At 42.8% G+C, this 20021-nt stretch overlaps 1 protein-coding gene across 1 annotated transcript in view; it reads right to left on the reverse strand.

The window, feature by feature from the left end:
* FUT10 (fucosyltransferase 10) overlaps window positions 1–20021 on the reverse strand; it is a 68648-nt gene that overhangs the window by 40808 nt on the left and 7819 nt on the right.

A 20021-nucleotide genomic window follows, 5' to 3' on the forward strand; every position in this document is an offset into this window, starting at 1 on the left:
ATGCCATCCAACCAGCTCATCCTCTGTCGTCCCCTTCTGCTCCTGTCTTCGATCTTTCCCAGTATCAGGGTCTTTTCCAATCAGTTGGCTCTCGGCATCAGGTGACCAAAGTATTGGAGCTTCACCTTCAGCATCAGTCCTTCCAATAAATATTCAAGACTGATTTCCTTTAGGACTGACTAGTTTGATCTCCTTGCAGTCAAAGGGACTCTCAACAGTCTTCTCCAGCACGACAATTGGAAAGCATTAATTTTTCAGCTCTCAGCCTTCTTTATGGTCCAACTCTCACATCCATAACATGACTACTGGAAAAACTATAGCTTTGACTATAAGGACCTTTGTCAGCAAAGTGATGTCTCTGCCTTTAAATATGTTGTCTAAGTTTGTCACTGCTTTTCTTTCAAGGAGCAAGCGTCTTTTCAGTTCATGGCTGCAGTCACTGTCCGTAATGATTTTAGAGCCCAAAAAACAAAATCTGGATTCCAACATTGTTTTTTATTATATCAGTAGCTTTCTTATTATCAAGGTCCAACCTTCATTGATGGATTCTAATGTTTAATGGCTACCTAGAAAAGGGTCTTGCAAGGGCGCACAAAGCAGAAAAGAAACAGAAATGCTGGGTTGGAAAAGCACAAGAAAGAGAATATTTCAAAAAGGAAGACATAGTTAATGACATCCAATGTTGCTGAGAAGTACGACAAGGACTAGAAAAGGCCTCCGTCTTACTTAGCAATCTGGAGGCTCTGACAAGAGAAATGTCACTGACAAGTCAGCAAGAGCTGTTTCAGTGGAAAGGAAGTAGTTATCACCATAACGGAATTCTTGAGTATAATTCCACTATGTTGAATATGATTCTCTGTGCTATTCAGTAGGACCTTGCTATTTATCCATTCAATATCATTCTTTATATAATAGTTAAGACCTTGTTATTTGTCCGTTCAATATCATTCTTTATGTAATAGTTAGGACCTTGCTATTTATCCATTCAATATCACTCTTTATATAATAGTTAGGACCTTGCTATTTATCCATTCAATATCATTCTTATATAATAGTTAGGACCTTGCTATTTATCCGTTTAAGATCATTCTTTATATAAATAGCTTGCATCTGCTAACCCAAACTCCCAATGCCTCCCTCTCTCACCCCCTGCTTGGCGACCACAGCTCTGCTCTCTGTCTGGGAGTCTGTGTCTGTTTTGTGGATAAGTTCGTTTGTGTCATATTTTACCACATGCAAGTGCTATCACGTATTTGTCTTTGTCTGACTTCACTTAGTATAAGACCATCTCTAGATCCAGCCGTGGAGTGCAAATGGCATTATGTCATTCTTCTTTATGACTGAGTAGCATTTCACTGTATATATGTACCACATCTTATCCACTTCTCCATCGAGGGACATTCGGGCTGTTCCCATGTACCACTGTGAACAGTGCTGCTATGGACATGGGGGTGCATGCTGAAGGTCTTCCTAAAGGGGCTGCAGATAGAGGTGAACTCCAATCACACAAGAAGCACTGCCGACGTCTGTGGACAGTGTTGAATGAGCATTGAATGGAAAGCAGTGAAAAATGTGAACTGCATCTCTTCCATTTTGGTGCTAAATTATTTTTAGGAAACTTCGAGCACTAGCTACGAGGCTTACAATCATCTTGTCTAAAGACCTTTAGAGACATTGGGCAAGAAAACACAGCCTGGATGCAAAGAAGCTGTAGGAAAAGGTTCAGTGACCAGGTCGCAAACTGCACACACTCTGTAGTTCAGATGTTGCAGAGAAAATGGAGTGTATCTCTTGTGCAGCTAATCCAGGTTTGCGCCTAAATCCCCAGCCATTGGGCATAAAGGGAAAACAGTGGATTCGGTCCAAACGAATGAAGAAACTTAAAACAGTCCTCTGAAGTACCCCCCATTCTCTCCAGGTAAAAAGCCCTGTTGATTTCTCAGATTCTACCTCCCTCTTCTCTAGGACCATGTCTGCCAGGGGAAAAGATGCCCTGGAACCTGTGTGGTGTCCTCTGATTTCTCTGACCTTGAAGTGGACATTCTGCTGCTGGGGCATCCAACCTCGGCATCTGGTGTAGCCTGTGATCTGGTCCTGAGGAGCCCCGCCCAGGCCGGGGATGCTCCGCTGATGACTCAGCCCATCCTCTCTGCTCTCCAGGGGCACATCTCTCTGAAGATAACCACATCTTTGATGGTACATTTAGGACATTTTTAAACCGAAGGCACTGATCGGAGAGGATGCTGGCCCTGCAGGTGGAAAGAAGACTGTCCCGGACAAACTGGGGCTTCTGGTCACCCTGCACCGGCGTCTCCACTACACACTCTACAAGGCCTTGGCTAAGCATCCACCTGCAGCCTTTCCTGGCATGCACTTCGCAGCTCCCCGTTAGGAGACATCCACCACGAGAACACAGAGGCCCCCTGCCTTGCCCAGTGAACAACTTCACATTTTAGCTTGAGACCTGCTGGTCACTGTGGTTTCCTCAACTTATCAAGATATTTCTAAAGGTTCCTCTTCACAATCTGACCCCAGGGCACGATTTGAGGGTGGTAAGGACAATTTAAAACCTGCCTCCATCTTCCTCCTCTCCTCTCTGTTCTTTTCCCACCAACTCCCTTCCTCCCACCAAGGAGCAGCAGGACTTGTGACCAAGCTGTCGCAGCTGGAAGGATGATCTTCTCAACAGGAGAAATGTGAGCTGAGTCCTCTAGTCTTAGTTCCTGCTATGTTAAAGCAGGAGCTAAAAACAATTTAGAAAACTGTCCTCAAGAGAACAGTCTGACTTCAGAAGGCTGTTTGCTCTCTTACAGGAAATATCCTGTTTTGAAAGTCAACACTGAACATGAATGTCGAGCTTTCTTTCTGTATCCCTTCTATTCTCCCCCAGAACAGATACATGATTTGGACCAGCAAGAGACACAGTGAACTACTCTAAAGAAAAGAAATCTTCTTTACCCCAAAACCTCTATTAGTTTAATCTGTTACAATCGTATTACGGTTGCTCTTTAGCTTTATGTTTGCTTATCTGAATGTAAACATGATAATGATCATAAAAGCGTATACACTTAGCAACAGACTGCCAAACTTGATGAAGCAAAAACTGATAGAACTGCAAGGAGAAATATACAAGTCCGTAGTTATCCCCTGGAGACTCCAACACCCCTCTATTGGAAATGGAGAGATCCAGCAGGCAGAAAATCAGTAAAGACGTAGTTGAACAAAGCAACGCCATCAGTCAACTGAACATAACTGACGTCTATACGCTATTTCATGCAACAACCAGAGAATACACACTCTTCTCCGAGGTCACATGGGACATTCGTCAAGAAAGACCAAATTCTGGCCACAAAACACATCTTAACCAACGTAAAAGAACAGAAATCATACCACGTCTGCTCTCAGACGCAATGGAATTCAACTAGAAGTCAAGCACAGAAAGTAACAAAAATCCCCAAATATGTGGAGATTAAACATCACCCTTCTAAATAACACATCAAAGAAGAAACTTTAAAATGTAAAAAAAAAATTAAAACACATGTAAATGAAAACACAACTTACCAAAATCCGTGGGATACAGAGGAAGAAGTGCTTAGAGGTAATTTCATAGCGTTAAATGTATGTAATAGAAATGAAGAAACATCTAAAATCAATAGCATTAAGGCTCCACCCTAAGAAAGTACAAAAAAGAAGAGCAAATTAAATCCAAAGTAAGTAAACATCAGAGCAGAAATCAATGAACTTGAAAACAGAAAATCAATAGAAAAAAATCAATAAAATCAAAAGCCAGATCTTTGAAAAGATCAATAACACCAATAAACCCTAGTCAGGCTAAAAAAAGAGAGAGGGGATATAAATTAGCAATATCAGGAATGAGAAAGGGAACATCCCTGCAGAAACCATAGATCTCAAAAGGATAATAAAAGAATATTTTAAATATTACAGTAACTCTCAGGTTGTATTGATAATTTGTCATTATTATTGAGCAACTACCATGCCCCAGGCAACACGGTACGCAATTTACATGAATTATCTTAAAACTTCACAAAAACCTTAAAGAAATTGGACTTACTCTCATATTACAAACAAGAAAAGAAGCTTAAAGAGATTGTAACAGTTGTAACATCACAGATCTCACAAGTAGTGGAGATGAATTCTGCCCAGCTCATACTGACCATCAAATCCCAGGCTTTTCCCATTCCACCACAGAGTTTCTCAAGCAATGTGGGGTACATAGTTTGGTTATAGTATAGCTCACCCTACCTCCTCCCTGCCAGAAAAAAAAAAAAAAGAAGCCACATCATCTCTGCAAAATAAGGAAATATATAAAACTGACCTGCCTTTGGTCATGAAGAGAGAAGTTCTTCCTGTCGGTCTGTGTTTTTCATAATAGTTTGGCTAGTGTAAGACAACTTTCAGCTTCTTTCTCCCAAAGAACAAAGTTGATACAAAGTAGAGCATGGTGGGGTATTACAAAGAGATTATTTCTATAGTTCATGCCAGAAATGAAGGAAGCAACTGAGGAAGAAGAGGAGACGAGGGCAAAAATGCTGGCCAGTAAATAAGTCAGAAGAGGTATGAGGGCAGAGGAAAAGAAGGTGAAACACTTGATCCCCACTAAAATGAAAGAGATAATCTAGGGACTTCCCTGATGGTTCTGTGGTTAAGATGCCACGCGTCCACTGTAGGGGGCACAGGTTCCAACCCTGGTTGGGTAACTAAGATCCTGCATGCCACATGGGGTGAAAAAAGAAAGAAAGAAAGAAAGAAAGAATCTGGTTTATATCTAAGCCTAGCAACTCTTTTCCATGTGCTGAAACACACCACCCCTTCTATCACCAGCACCATTACCAACCATCATTTCATATACTGAAGCTGAAACGGAGAAAACCATCTACTTGTGTGGGCACCATGGTGTCCTGGTACCAGATGTCAATTAAGACAGAGCATTGGCTAAAGTGATCAAAGTTATAGGATGAATAAAAGCCAAGCAGTCACTTGGTTGCCATAAAAAAATAAAATGCTCGTTTCTTTATGCTTTCAACTCCTCTCCAGATATTGGCCACCCAACCAGGGAGTGTTTGGAAAACTGAATTTAGAGGCTGAAAGTAGGCGACTTCAGAAATTAAGAGTATTCACCTTCACTTTAAACTACAAGACAACTAGGAAGCCTGCAAGCTGCTTGATGCCACGTGTGAAAATTAAAACTAGAGTTTAGTGGACTTGAGAATAAAGAGAATATGGGCCACGCTAGTCCCAAGACTTAGTCACAAGAGTCTCTGAAATTAGGAGCTTTACAGGCATTGATCAATGAAGAATGTAAAGCGATCGTTTTAAAGGAACCTAGGAATACATGCACTGCAGCAGACGGCTAAGCCAAATGACCTTGAACACCTTTCCCCTCTTCCCCAGCCAGCCTTACTCAATAGCTTTACAGAAACGCCCAGAAGCCTCTCCTCTCTCCCCAAGAGGCTGTGCATTCTGGGTCTGTGCACTGCTGGCTGGAGACAATCGAGAAAAACTTCTATCTCAGCCCTCCAGGATGCATGCTTTTGCTCAGCATCAGCTAAATAATAAGAATCAGATTCTAAGCAGAAGCCCCTGGTTCTAACATTTTCAGGCAGCATCAGATGCTGTCTTGGTCCAGCAACTAAGTGCTTCCAAAAGACTAACTTGTGCCCATGTGACTAAAAGAATACCCTAACTGCATAATTCCCTTGAAAGAACCATCAAAATCCACATTTTCCATTACAAACGCTTTTCCAGTCTCAACATAAAACATTCTTGAAAACTCTGTCACTAGGCAGATGTCTTTAAAGAGGAGCTTATTTTCCCAAAGGCACGGAGTTATAATTGGATATTCTGTTACCAAAGACTAAGCATCAAATAAATCATAGGCATACAGAAGTGACAATGGGATATAAAAGCAAGGACATCTACAAATTCCCATGATGGAACTTAGAGACTTTATATTAAGTCATAAAATGGTAGTGGTGGAAGCCACCTAGGGGATCAGCTGTCCCCAATACCCATCCACCTGGTCTGGCCCCATCATGACGTCCTGGGAAGCTGGTAAAGAGCACAGGTTCCCAGATCTCATCTCCAGAGACACTGAATTGCTACGCTGTGGAAAACAAAATGCTGTATTTTCTTCTTAACTCTTCCAGATGATTCAAGACACTAAAGGGCGGGGCATGACTCATATAAGTAACACTACATGTTTTTTTCCTACATTTACTGATCAAATGCTGATGGCTTCATCAGTAAACGAATGAGCCTGATGAATCTGTATTCACATTTTTAGACATTAAAGTTTTTGGCTGTGAATTATATGACGACGGCAATGGCACCCCACTCCAGTACTCTTGCCTGGAAAATCCCATGGATGGAGGAGCCTGGTAGGCTGCAGTCCATGGGGTCGCTGAGAGTCGGACACAACTGAGTGACTTCCCTTTTGCTTTTCACTTTCACGCATTGGAGAAGGAAATGGCAACCCACTCCAGTGTTCTTGCCTGGAGAATCCCAGGGACGGGGGAGCCTGGTGGGCTTCCATCTATGGAGTCGCACAGAGATGGACACGACTGTAGTCACTTAGCAGTAGCAGTTGCACAACTTAGATTTTAATCACTGCGCCTCGCATGTAACTGATATATATAGTCGCTAATGATTTGGCTTCCCTGGTGGCTCAGGCAATGCAGGAGACCTGGGTTCAATTCCTGGGTTGGAAAGATCCCCTGGAGGAGGGCATGGCAACCCACTCCAGTATTCTTACCTGGAGAATCCCATGGACAGAGGAGCCTGGCGGGCTCCCGTCCATAAGGACACAACTGAGCTACTAAGGACAGCGTGGTGATTTGAATGTCAAATTCAGACGTCAGTACTTTCCTGTACTCAGGAAAGTAAAGTATCCAGATGTCAATAACCTTAAGGATTAAATATTTACATGCTTATGGAAGCAAAATATTTAGTGATCAATAATTTACTTATTTTTTTTTCATTGCATCAGGAAGGAAATGAAGAGCATTTTTTATGCATCACAGTTGTGGTAAGTTGGTAACAAAAGATTGAACTGAGAGGCTGAGAAGTTAAATGAATGTGTACAGTGAATTTTGCTCCTTGGACACCTACATAAATGAAAATAGGTACCACTAAGACATCAGGATGTCAAGTCTATCTTGAAATCACATTTCAGATCTACCCATTTCTTTCTCCCCTGCCTCCCACCCTAATGCACTTCAGTTCAGTTCAGTTGTTGTTCAATCGTGTCCGACTCTTTGTGACCCCATGAATCGCAGCACACCAGGCCTCCCTGTCCATCACCAACTCCCGGAGTTCACCCAAACCCATGTCCATGGAGTCGGTGATGCCATCCAGCCTTCTCATCCTCTGTTGTCCCCTTCTCCTGCCCCCAATCCTTCCCAGCATTAGGGTCTTTTCCAATGAGTCAACTCGTCACATGAGGTGGCCAAAGTATTGGAGTTTCAGCTTCAACATCAGTCCTTCCAATGAACACCCAGGACTGATCTCCTTTAGGATGGACTGGTTGGATCTTCTTGTAGTCCAAGGGACTCTCAAGAGTCTTCTCCAACACCACAGTTCAAAAGCATCAATTCTTCGGCACTCAGCTTTCTTCACCGTCTAACTCTCACATCCATACATGACTACTGGAAAAACCATTGCCTTGACTAGATAGACCTTTGTTGGCAAAGTAATGTCTCTGCTTTTAAATATGCTATCTAGGTTGGTCATAACTTTCCTTCCAAGGAGTAAGCATCTTTTAATTTCATGGCGGCAATCACCATCTAAGTGATTTTGGAGCCCCAAAATATAAAGTCTGCCACTGTTTCTACTGTTTCCCCATCTATTCCCCATGAAGTGATGGGACCGGATGCCATGATCTTAGTTTTATGAATGTTGAGCTTTAAGCCAACTTTTTCACTCTCCTCCTTCACTTTCATCAAGAGGCTTTTTAGTTCCTCTTCACTTTCTGCCGTAAGGGTGGTGTCGTCTGCATATCTGAGGTTATTGATATTTCTCCCGGCAATCTTGATTCCAGTTTGTGCTTCTTCCAGCCCAGCATTTCTCATGATGTACTCTGCATATAAGTTAAATAAGCAGGGTGACAATATACAGCCTTGACGTACTCCTTTTCCTATTTGGAACCAGTCTGTTGTTCCATGTCCAGTTCTAACTGTTGCTTCCTGACCTGCAGACAGGTTTCTCAAGAGACAGGTCAGATAATCTGGTATTCTCTTCTTTTTCAGTATTTTCCACAGTTTATTGTGAACCACACAGTCAAAGGCTTTAGCATATTCAATAAAGCAGAAATAGATGTTTTTCTGGAACCCTCTTGCTTTTTCTGTGATCCAGCGGATGTTGGCAATTTGACCTCTGGTTCCTCTGCCTTTCCTAAACCAGCTTGAACATCTGGAAGCTCACAGTTCACGTATTGCTGAAGCCTGGCTTGGAGAATTTTGACCCTAATACAGAGCTGCAGCATTTCCACTTATTTCACAGAAACTGTGTCCTGCTTCTACTTCCACAATCCAATCCCTTCTCCAAGGAGAATCCAAAGGGCTCTTTTCAAAGCACATCTCAGAACAGAGCAAAATAAAAATCAGAGCACAGCACCCCTGCTTAAAACCTTCTGCTATTTCCCCATTGCCCTTACAACAAACCCAGCCCTCTCACTCTATGTTGGGGAGCCCTTTCACCTGGCCCCCATCTCCCATTCCAATCTCATCTCGTACTATCCTCCTTCACACACACACTGACTCCAGCACAGTGACCTTCCTTCTGACCTTCCATCATATCAAACTCCTTCCCCTCTGCAGTTCCCCCTTCCTGAAATGAATTCCCTCCATTTCACAGGAATGATTCCTCTCATCTTTCAAGATTCAACCTCAAACGTTACCTCTTCAGAGAGGCTTCCCTGATCACTCCATCTCAAGCCAACATGCTTATCCGGGCCTGGCAGCATCCTATTTACCAAACTCATAAGCTCCATGAGGCTTCACTCTTGGCTCAGTGGTAAAGAATCCTTCTGTCAATGCAGGAGACTCGTCTTCAATTCCTAGGTCGAGAAAGATCCTCTGGAGAAGGAAATGGCAACCCACTCCATATTCTTGCCTGAGAACCTCATGGACAGAGGCACCTGGTGGGCTACAGTCCATAGGCGTCACAAAGAATCAGACACGACTTAGCAACTAAACAACAGCTACCAACTAAGCCCCATGAGGGCAGACCCTGCTGCAGACAAGCTTATAGAACCAGGTTATGGAACCACTATAACCTCAGCACCTAGCACAGCGCCACACATAAAAAAATGGTTCTTCCATCCCAGCTGTACATCAGGAAGGAATATATCCTGAGATATTCTCAAATTCTCCCAAATTACACGTAGCGCACGATTTCCTGAAAAAATGGAGTTCCGTGGCCTATTCATACACATCCAAACCTTAAGTTAGTCCAGTGTTCTACTCCTTATCTAAATATCTAACAATTCCATGGACAGCCCATGGGGTTGCAAAGAGCCGGACATGACTGAAGCAACTTGGCACACACGACTTGATGACCTTTTATTTCTTAAAATACATCTTTGTCCTCATTTCCATTATCAGCCCTAGTGGATTACTTTCTTCCTTCAGAGAGGTTACTTTTTCACTAATAAAGAAAATGCTGACTATTTCAGGAGATTTCCAGCTTACTCAACAATATAACACAGAGCCAGCTAAGAGATGGACAGACACTGGTGGTTCTTTTTTCCTTCTTCTCTTTTCTCCTTTTTTTAAATTTTTATTTTATTTTGGACTATATTTGACTTACAATGTTGTGTTAGTTTCAGGTCTACAGCAAAGTGATTCAGTCATACATGTATTTATTCTTTTTCAGATTCTTTTCCCATATAGGTTATTACAGAGTATCAAGTAGAGTTCCCTGTGCTATCCAGTAGGTCCCTATTGATGATCTATTTTGTATACAGTAGTGGCACATGAATCTCCCCACAATGCACTTCTCCAAGGCTAGAACTCTAATCTGTGCCCTAGAACTTATTGAGATGGGGTGGATCAAACTGTGAATGTAAACTCTGCGAAAAGAAATTTTCTGCTGCACTTCCTCTCCAGCTGAAGCTGTTTTGGGTTTGTTCTGTCTTTTAATTTTTAAGAGCAAGAAAACTTATCCATTAAAGCTGCCTGGTTTTATTTTGGGGGCCCACTAGAGATGTGACTGCCTGCTCTGAAGAACAAGCTGCCAGATTGGTCTCACAGGATTTCTGGGTGTCAGAGAATCAGCCCAGAACTGGATGGGCACCAGCATATCCAGTGGCCCAAATTGCTGAAACTGCAGTAATGCAGTCTGTCCGCTGCCTCCGGCAGGACAACGCCTGGCTCTTGGCACTTGTCACTTCCATGCTTCCTTTCAGATTTGTAACTCGAACCTGAGAAGTGCTTTCCGATTTTCAGTCACTTCTGTTCTATTCATCTTTATACCATCACACACTCTCAAAGACCAGACAGGGTCAAAAAGGCTCAGTCAGAAACAAGGGGGAGAGAGCTCCCAGTCCTGACCAGAGAACTCTTACAACTAAACATTATCACGCTCATGACAGCCTTTGTCCTTAGACCAGACTAACTCCAGCAAAACTCGGCTGATTTATTTAACTGGAAAGACTGAAAATCAGATAATACGAAAAGGCAATTTCTTGATGGAAGGAAATGAGTACCTTAGCTGTAAAATATTAATGCCTTTGCATAATGAACACTCTTCCTGAAAGGTATCTTAATAAAGCAAAAAAAAGTCTAGGATTTGGATAATTTATTAATAGCTGTTCTTCCTATCTTTGTGCTTCACTATCTCCTAGGACAAAATGTCCTTGTTAACTCACTTCTTATTGATATCAAATTAATACCTGCATATGGCTTTCAGTGTGAGATAGTTTCAACGAGACAGTAACACAGGAGAGCAGGGTGCTACCCCCTCATTCCCTATTTCCACGTGCCAGAAGTCACCACCTCGATTTTTCCAGGTGTTTCTTCTGTATTTGCATTTCAAAAATACCTAAATAACACATTCACTGGGCTACTTCTTGATTTTTCAGTTTTAGATAATACCTATTGTCTCATTACTATGGAAGGTATAGATTTAATTCTCCCATCCCATCACACACACACTTGTTTTCCCTCTTCATCCATTTCTGATTAAGTGTCTATCAAGTGCTTTCATTATTACAAGTATAAACACTGTATGGCTGTGCCAAATCTGTGCATTACTGCTAAGTTTTCTTTCTTCAAAATCTGTTTTGTTTTAATTTGGTCTGGTTTCAAAATCTCTGGGCCAACCCTCCCCACACCTTCCAATACCTCCCCACAACCTGCAAAATCCTTCTCAAGCCAATCTCCCTTGTGGACAAATTGATATATAGCTGACAGATCATGAATCTTCAACACTGGAGATTCTGAGTAAGTTTGCAGTGGGGCCCAGAGACAGGGATTTGTTTGTTACTCTGTTCATCTACGATCTTAAGATGAGCTAGGTTTGGGAACCACTCACCCACAGCAAAACAACTAAGATCAAAAACTCTCAAGCTTTAGAAATTTAAGTGGCAGAGAATTTAATTTTGGTTCAGTTCTCCCCCATTCTCGTATCACTTGCAGCAACTTCCTAGAGATAGTAATGAATGTAAAAGAACTATTATGTGAATGATCAATAAAACTTTAACAACTCCTACCGAAAGGACTGAAGTTTTGGCCAAGGTTTTGGTTTCCTTGCTTTCCAACCATGGACAGTAACACCACAACACTGAGGATTTTATAGTAAGATTGATAACCCATCACCTCCCACTGATGTGACAACGGTTACAAGAGAGCTGTCGGCAGGGCCCGCAGAGTCAGAGGCCATGGTGAGGATCTGGAATTTCAATGAGATGGGAGGTCACTGCAGGTGTCTGAGCAGGGCTCTGAGAATGGGTTTACCTTCTGGAAAGATTATGCGATAATTATTTGCTCAAGCAAAAATGAAAAGTCAATTATTTTAATTGAGACATAGTTGATTTACAATATCATGTTAGTTTCAGGTATACAACAGAGTGATTCACAAGTTTCATACATTATAGTTCATTTATAGTTATTATGAAATATTGGCCTTATTCCCTGTGCTGGACAGTATATCCTTGTAGCTTATTTTTTTTATACATAGCAGTTTGGACATGGGGCTTGATTACTGCAAAGATACACCTATACATATCCATACATACATCGTACATCACATATGATCTATCACTCAGTTACGAGCTTCTTTTCCATGTTCGATGTTGCTGCTGTCCACACAGTCCAAAATAAGTCCATTTCTTCCTCCACCTCCTAAGTAAATATTAATCTGGCAAAGGCAGTTACCTATTACCTGCATTCAATAGGCAGGGCCCAGAAAAGTCAGGTGGCGCAGAGGCAAAAATGCAGGAGACCTGGGTTCAACCCCTGGGTGGGGAAGATCCCCTGGCGGAGGAAATGGCAACCCACTCCAGTATTCTTGCCTGGAGAATTCCCATGGACAGAGGAGCTTGGTAGGCTACAGTCCATGGGGTCTCAAAGAGTCCAACATGACTGAGCACGCGCACGTGTGTGTGTGTGCACACACACACACACACCACACAGGAAAATCAACCTCCAGAGAAAAACCACTAATAAGGATTGACTCATAATGGCTGATATCAGCAGAAATTACCCCTGAGAACGGTTCACAGATGCATTACTCATGAAGTCTCAGGGACACTCTGCATAGTGCAGACATCCCCACTGGCAGAGTCACGGAGGGAATGAAGGACAGCTTGTTCTACAACTCATGGATTCCTCAGCGAGGTCAAGAATACAGAAAGAGATGAGAGAAGAGCCTGTGAGGAGATGAATAAAGCGCTTCCATGAAGAGGGCTGTTGCCCTGCTCTGAAAATCCTGCTCCAACAGAGCTACCTAAAGAAATCTGAAATATGTCCGTGAAATTTAGAGACACAGAAGACGAGTGCCTACCTGAGGAACTCAGGAGGGTGAGGATCAGGTCCGACTGCCCTCCCTGATACGTCTCACCCGGGTATGGTGATCTGCCTGCATGACAGAGGAAAGGGTCTGTGTTGTGGTCTGCCTACACCCCCGAAGCTCCTCCCACCGACACATGTGAGCACATGGGGAGTCTTGGGTCCTCAAAGAGCCCTAGGGAGACACAGCTCAGCAGAAAGAAGCTGGACATGCTGCGGGATCCAGGAGCTAGGAAGCCATCCCACATGAGTACCCTAAGCAGAGATGCAACTTCCTGGAAAAGGACACTGAAAACGCCAGGATTCCAGCAGGAAAACTAGAAATGCCACAAAAAGGCCCCAGAATAGAAAAAGTATACTTTAATCATCTGCCACACCCCGTCAAGGCCATCCTCTCTAACCACCTGTTGAGTTCACAGGACATAAAGCCACACGGCCAAGTAAGAAATATCCTGTCTGCTTAATTCTCCTCGCTGTCTTCTTGGCATCTCTGCAAGGCTCCACAAAGCAGGTGGTGCAGGACGGAGGAGGTGAGGAGAGGTCAGAGGGGGGAAAGACCTGCCCTGCAGAAGGAGAAGCATCGCAGGGTTGTGGCAGCGTGAGAGAGGTCCCTTGAACAGCAAGAAGATCAAACCAGTCCATCCTAAAGGAAATCAGTCCTGAATATTCATTGAAAGAACTGATGCTGAAGCTGAAACTCCAATACTTTGGTCACCTGATGCGAAGAACTAACTCACTGGAAAAGACTCTGATACTGGGAAAGATTGAAGGCAGGAAGAGAAGGGGACAACAGAGGATAAGAAGGTTGGGTGGCATCACTGACTCGATGGACATGAGTTTGAGCAAGCTCTGCGAGTTGGTGATGGACAGGGAAGCCTGGCAAGCTGCAGTCCATGGGGTCGCAAAGAGTTGGACACCACTGAGCAACTAAACTGAACTGAACTAAGAGAGGTCCGAGCTGGGGACGCAAAAATATGTAACCCTAGGCATGGCCATGGGGCTCAATGCTCCATTTACTAAGTTTGAAACTGTATTTGCAACTGAAAGTGACCACACAATTATCCATTCCCTGAGAGTGAGTACAGAAGTCAGAGTTCTGCCACAGTTTCCAGTTAGGGGATGGTGAAAACCCCCTGAATGAGGTCTTACAGGATCAGCAAGAAACATAAAGAAAGAATGTGTGCTCCCAAACATAAACTTAAAATGGCTTCAAGACTTACATGTAAGACACGGCACCATAAAACTCCTAGAAGAGAGCACAGACAAAACATTCCCTGACATAAATCCTAGGAACGTTTTCTTAGGTCAGTCTCCCAAGGCAATAGAAATAAAACCTTTCCAAAAAAAAAAAAATTCTGGTTCACAAAATCTTCGAGGTCACAAAACCCTTCGAGTTTCCATTTCCATTAATTAGGTCAGCCTTTGATACCTGAATCATTTTCCTGCCTTTTCTTCTTCAATCCTGCTGAACCAGAGTCCCATCTGCAGTTTTCGGTGACCTACTTAATTAGAATTCAGGAGCCTCAGACAGAAAAAGCGTGCTGTATTCACTCCAGTTTGCTCAACAGACCCTATTAAAGAACTGAATCTCTAATTCAACCTGTTAAAACCATATACTGTAAGCAATCCCCAAGTCCAAACATCCAAGTTTTAGTAAGTCACAAGTGCACATTCACATACGGTTTGGGGGAGGGAGCCCTGGATCGGGTCAGGGCACCTTGGTTCTCCACCCAACTCCTGGCTGCTAACCTCTGTGTCTTCTTGACACATCCCTACCCTTCCCGAACCTCAGTCTATCCGCCTGTACAAAGAGGAGGTTATACTCCTGGGTCCTTTCGGGCTCTAAGTCTCTGTGACTATTTCCTGAGTGTCAAATGTGCCCGAGGCATTGTGCCCGAACAGAGGGAAGGGGAGACACAAAGATGTGGCAGTGCTGCCCTGTCATCATAAAAAAGAAAGAAAGAAAGAACTTCACACTCTAACATGCAAGAAATGATATAGGACAGAAGCAAATATCATCGTTACCTTATTTATCTTCTTTATTCCCCATTACTGGTGCTGTGCCTGACATGTTGTTGAGGCTCAATGAAACAACATTAAAAAAAGATACAAAATGCCTATGGACATTTAGAGAAGAGAAGCCACATCTAATAGAGGGGAATTATAAATACAGGTGCTATATGTGAGTTGGGTTTTTAAAATAATTTTTATTATTTGGGGGGTGCATTGCATAGCATCCAGGAATTTTGTTCCCCAATCAGGGATTGAACCCGTACTCCCTATAGTGGGAGCACAGAGTCAGGCACTGGGCCACCAGGGAAGTCTCCTTGAGCTGGTTTCTAAAAGGCCATTCAATTTCACTGGCTCCATAACACTGTCCTCTAATTTGATGCAAAATCTTAAGCCAAAGTTCAAGAGTCTCCCATGCTCTGGTTTCAGTATATGCTTCAATCTTAATCTCTCTCTTACATGAAACTAGGCTATAGCCATCTGATCTCCTTGCTGTAACCTCAGATATTACCCATAATTTTCTAACTCTATGCTCCCATTCATGCTGATTTTCATACTGAAATGTCCTCCATTCCCAATATAATCCAATTCCATTCTCCTTCAAGTCCCACTTCAAATTCCCCCTATTTTATGAAGATCTTATGCAGCCTTTCCTGATCCTCCCAATCATATGTGCTCTCTCCCGTCTTTGAAATCCCATGAGACTTGTTGACATTTCTCTTATGGTATATACAAAGGTGGTTCAGTGGTAAAGAATCCGCCTGCAGGAATAAGCGTTCAGTCCCTGGGTGGGGAAGATCCCCTGGAGGAGGAAATGGTAACCCACTCCAGTATTCTTGTCTGGAGAATCCCATGAACAGAGGAGCCTGGTGGGCTACAGTCCATGGGGTCTCAAACAGTCAGACACAACTGAGCGTGCACGCAGGCCAGGCTTCCCGGCAACCAGATATGTGAGTGCTCACCTCAACGGAAGGAAATACACAAACAGCAAGGCAACCATTACTGAATTTCTTAACATGAATGTCTCAGATAGAATGCCACTTACTCAGTAATTTGGTAAAATACTATGTTTTGTGATGATTTTATGATTTCAACAGAGTAACTCCCCCGTAATTTGTAAACTTTCAGATATTTTCCCTAATAATTCAAGATCATCGATTATTGACCTTTTAGAAAAGTTTTGTCTGATTTACCCTACATTTCAAGCCTGAATGTATCCCCCTGTGGTGGTTTTCCTTTCTTCATCTGCACTTTATCCTGTATTCCAGAATATTCTTTTTATGTAATCTGTCAGCAGAGTCAAGAATACAAAAGTCTTAATTCCAGGTAGGCAGACCTCTTCTGATTCCCACACACATATACACTTAACACTGTTTTATATTCATATTTTACTTTATTTTAAATAATAAGCTTATTTTTGTTAATTTTTCATCTTCTCAAGTGACACTTTAAAGGTTAGTGTAAAAAATAATAATAATAATAATCAGTGGAAAAATCATTACTGGATTTCCAAACTGGTGAAAAAGTGAAGGTTCTATATTTTTCCAGAGAAAGGAGAAGGGAACAAAAAAGCACACCACAAAGGATGGGAAATCAAAATAGCTCTGGATTCCTCATAATACTAGAAGTCAGAAGACAGGGGGACAGTGTCCCAAAAATTCAGAAAGAAAAGAATTTCCAGACTAGAATTCTGTCCTGAGCGAAAGCATCAGGAAAAGTAAAAGTAAAATAAGCACATGTTCACACATACAAAGTCCCTGAAAAACTTCCCTTCGACGAACCCTTCTCAGAACCCACTGAAATAAAGACAGAGACTGGGACTTCTGGGGGTCCAGCGGTTGTGACTCTGCGCTTTTCACTGCAGGGGAAGTCGGTCGATCCCTGCTCTGGGAATTAAGATCCCACATACCGCACGCTGCGTGCATGCGTGCTAAGTCACTTCAGTCGTGTCTGACTCTCTGTGACCCCATAGACTGCAGCCCGCCAGGCTCCTCTGTCCATGGGATTCTCCAGGCAAGACTACTGGAGTGGGTTGCCGTGTCCTCCTCCAGGGGATCTTCCCGACCCAGGAATCAAACCCGCATCTCTTATGTCTTCTGAGATGGCAAGCTTCTTTACCACTAGTGCCACCTGGGGAGCCCACCGCACGTTACGGCGTCACCAAATAAATAAATAAAGACACAAACCAAGAAAGAGGAAGATAAGACGTAACAGAAACAGAAAATCCCACACAAGAGTGAAATAGAGGAAATCCCCGCAGTGATGGGCAGCCAGGTCGGTACCTGGGCACCAGACAGAAAGGATGAAGGCTCAAGTGGACAGGTCAGGAATCTCTGGGAGACACTTTTTTAAGAATCTCTGGGGACTTCGCTGCTGGTGCAGTGGTTGGGACTTTGCCTTCCAGTGCGGTGGGTGCGGGTTTCATCCCTGGTCAGGAAGCTAAGATCCCACATGCCTCCAGGCCAAAACAAAACAAAACAAAACATAAAACAGAAGCAATATTGTAATAAAGACTTTACTAATGGTCCACATCAAGAAAAAAAAAGAATATCTGGTGCTTCTCCAGGGAAAACAATTTGTGCAGCAAAAGAAATCTTAGTATCTTAAATCATGGCTCACTGTGACTACATGAAGATGTAGAAACTAGATGTTTGTCTAAAACGATGATATAACTTTTGAGGAAGAATGTGGGGCTAGGAAATGAGTGGGAGGAGCAGGGTGAAGAAGGACAGTTAAATACTCATCCTCCATAGTAAGAATCAACATATAATGCCCCAAAACTGAGAAACCACGAAGTCACAACCTTAGTGCGTTACTAGGAAATACTGGAGCTATATGTGCATGTATAACATGTTAAAAGTTTTAAATGTTTAAAAGATAGTGACTGTGATGTGATCGCTCTGGATATTGGTTTGGAAATATCCAGTAAACGCAAATTCATACCAAATAATTCCACTGCTGGGTATGAGTCCTCATGGAATCTCACCCATGTACGTGGATGGTTTATTGTAGTATTTTTTGTCATAAGCAAGGTTTTGCTTTACTTTTTTATTCATTTTTATTGGCATATAGTTGCTTTACAATGCTGCATTAATTTCCACTGTAAAGCAAAGTGAGTCAGCTATACGTATACATATATCTCCTTTTTGGGGGTTTCCTTCCCATTTGGGTCACCACAGAGCTTTGAGAAGAGTTCTCTGTGCGATACAATACGTTCTCATTAGTTACCTTAGTTATGTGAAAGTGAAAGTGTGCAAAAGTGAAAGTCACTCAGTTGTGTCTGACTCTGCGACCCCATGAACTGTAGCCCACCAGGCTCCTCTGTCCATGGGGATTCTCCAGGCAAGAATACTAGAGTGGGTTGCCGTGCCCTCCTCCAGGGGATCTTCCCAACCCAGGGATCAAACCCAGGTCTTCTGCATTGCAGGCAGACTGTTTACTATCTGAGCCACGACGGAAGATCTATCTCTTTAATCAGAGTATTGATAGTATATATATGTCAATCCCAGTCTCCCAGTTTATCCCACCCTCTTTTCCCCCTTGGTATCCATAAATTTGTTCTCTACTTCTGTGTCTCTATTTCCATAAGCAAGTTTTCTTTCAAAACAACTTAAATGTCTAACAACAGGAAAATGGTTAAATGAAGTGTGATAAATACAATGGAATCCTATGCAACAGTAAAATGGGTGAACTAGAGCTATAAGGACACGTTAATAAGTCTTCAAAAACCATGGAGGAGAAAAAGTAAGTTATAGAAAGTTAACTTATCATGCTATGTAGGTAATTTTTAAAACACACAAAATAATACTTTATGTTGTTTAAGCATACACACACACACACACACATATGAATTTCAGAATTATGATCCCCTCTGGGGTAAGAGGGAAGGGAATGTGATGGGGTCAGGGAAGGGAAGCTTTCAATTTTACTTGTAATATTTTATTTTTTGAGCTATGTAGTAGGTTTTCTATATACATTACCTATATATTTTTGTGTCTAACTGCAATATGTCTAGGGGCTTCTGTTAAAATTGGGGAAATTAAACTCATACATTTAATGCTGCTTTATCTCAGAACACCATTAGAGGATTATTTGTTGTTTAGTCACTAAGCTGTGTCCAGCTCTTTGGTGACCACACAGACTGTAACCCACCAGGCTCCTCTGTCCATGGGATTTCCCAGGCAAGAATACTGGAGTGAGTTGCCCTTTCCTCCTCCAGGGAATCTTCCCAACCCAGGGATCAAACCAGCATCTCCTGCATCTCCTTCATTGGCAGGCGGGTTCTTTACCGCTGAGCCACCATGGAAGCCCCCCTTGCTCTGGAGCCCTGACCAAATGTAGGGCCCACACACCACCTGATTCCTCCTGAGGCCACTTTCCGCTTTATTTAAGTTGTTGTCAGGCAGAACACTGAAGATGACTCAGCCCTACACCCTAGTCTCAGTCCTGCCACTCCAAAGCCAGCACCACCACACACACACACACACACACACACATTCACACACACACACACACACACATACACACATTCACACCACTCTAAAGCAGCTGTCCTTGCACTGACTTCCTAATGTAAGTGACTAATCTTGCCTATCTTCCATCAAGCTTGCTAATCTGTATTTCCCCACACCCACCATCACTCAGCGTCCAAGAGTTCCATATTTCTAACAGCTGCTGGCATCTCGCCAGCTCCACCTGGCTGGGTCTGGCAGCCCTTCAATCCCAGCATGACATATAATCAGCCTGGGGGAGGGATGAATACCAACTTGCTCTCGAAAGCTGATGTGGAACACTTTTTATTTCTGACTAGTAAAATAAAAAATACTGTGCTGAGCGTGTGTCCAATGACACATCTGCTACAGTAATCAAAATCTCCCGGCCATTATCACAGATGATATTCTGAATTGGTATCAGCGGTGTAACCAATACCCAGTTCCTAAATACCAAATCCAGTGAGCGTGGTACCCAACTGTGAAAAGGTGAGAA

This window comes from Bos taurus, chromosome 27 (genome assembly GCF_002263795.3).
Source record: "Bos taurus isolate L1 Dominette 01449 registration number 42190680 breed Hereford chromosome 27, ARS-UCD2.0, whole genome shotgun sequence".
Taxonomy (NCBI): domain Eukaryota; kingdom Metazoa; phylum Chordata; class Mammalia; order Artiodactyla; family Bovidae; genus Bos; species Bos taurus.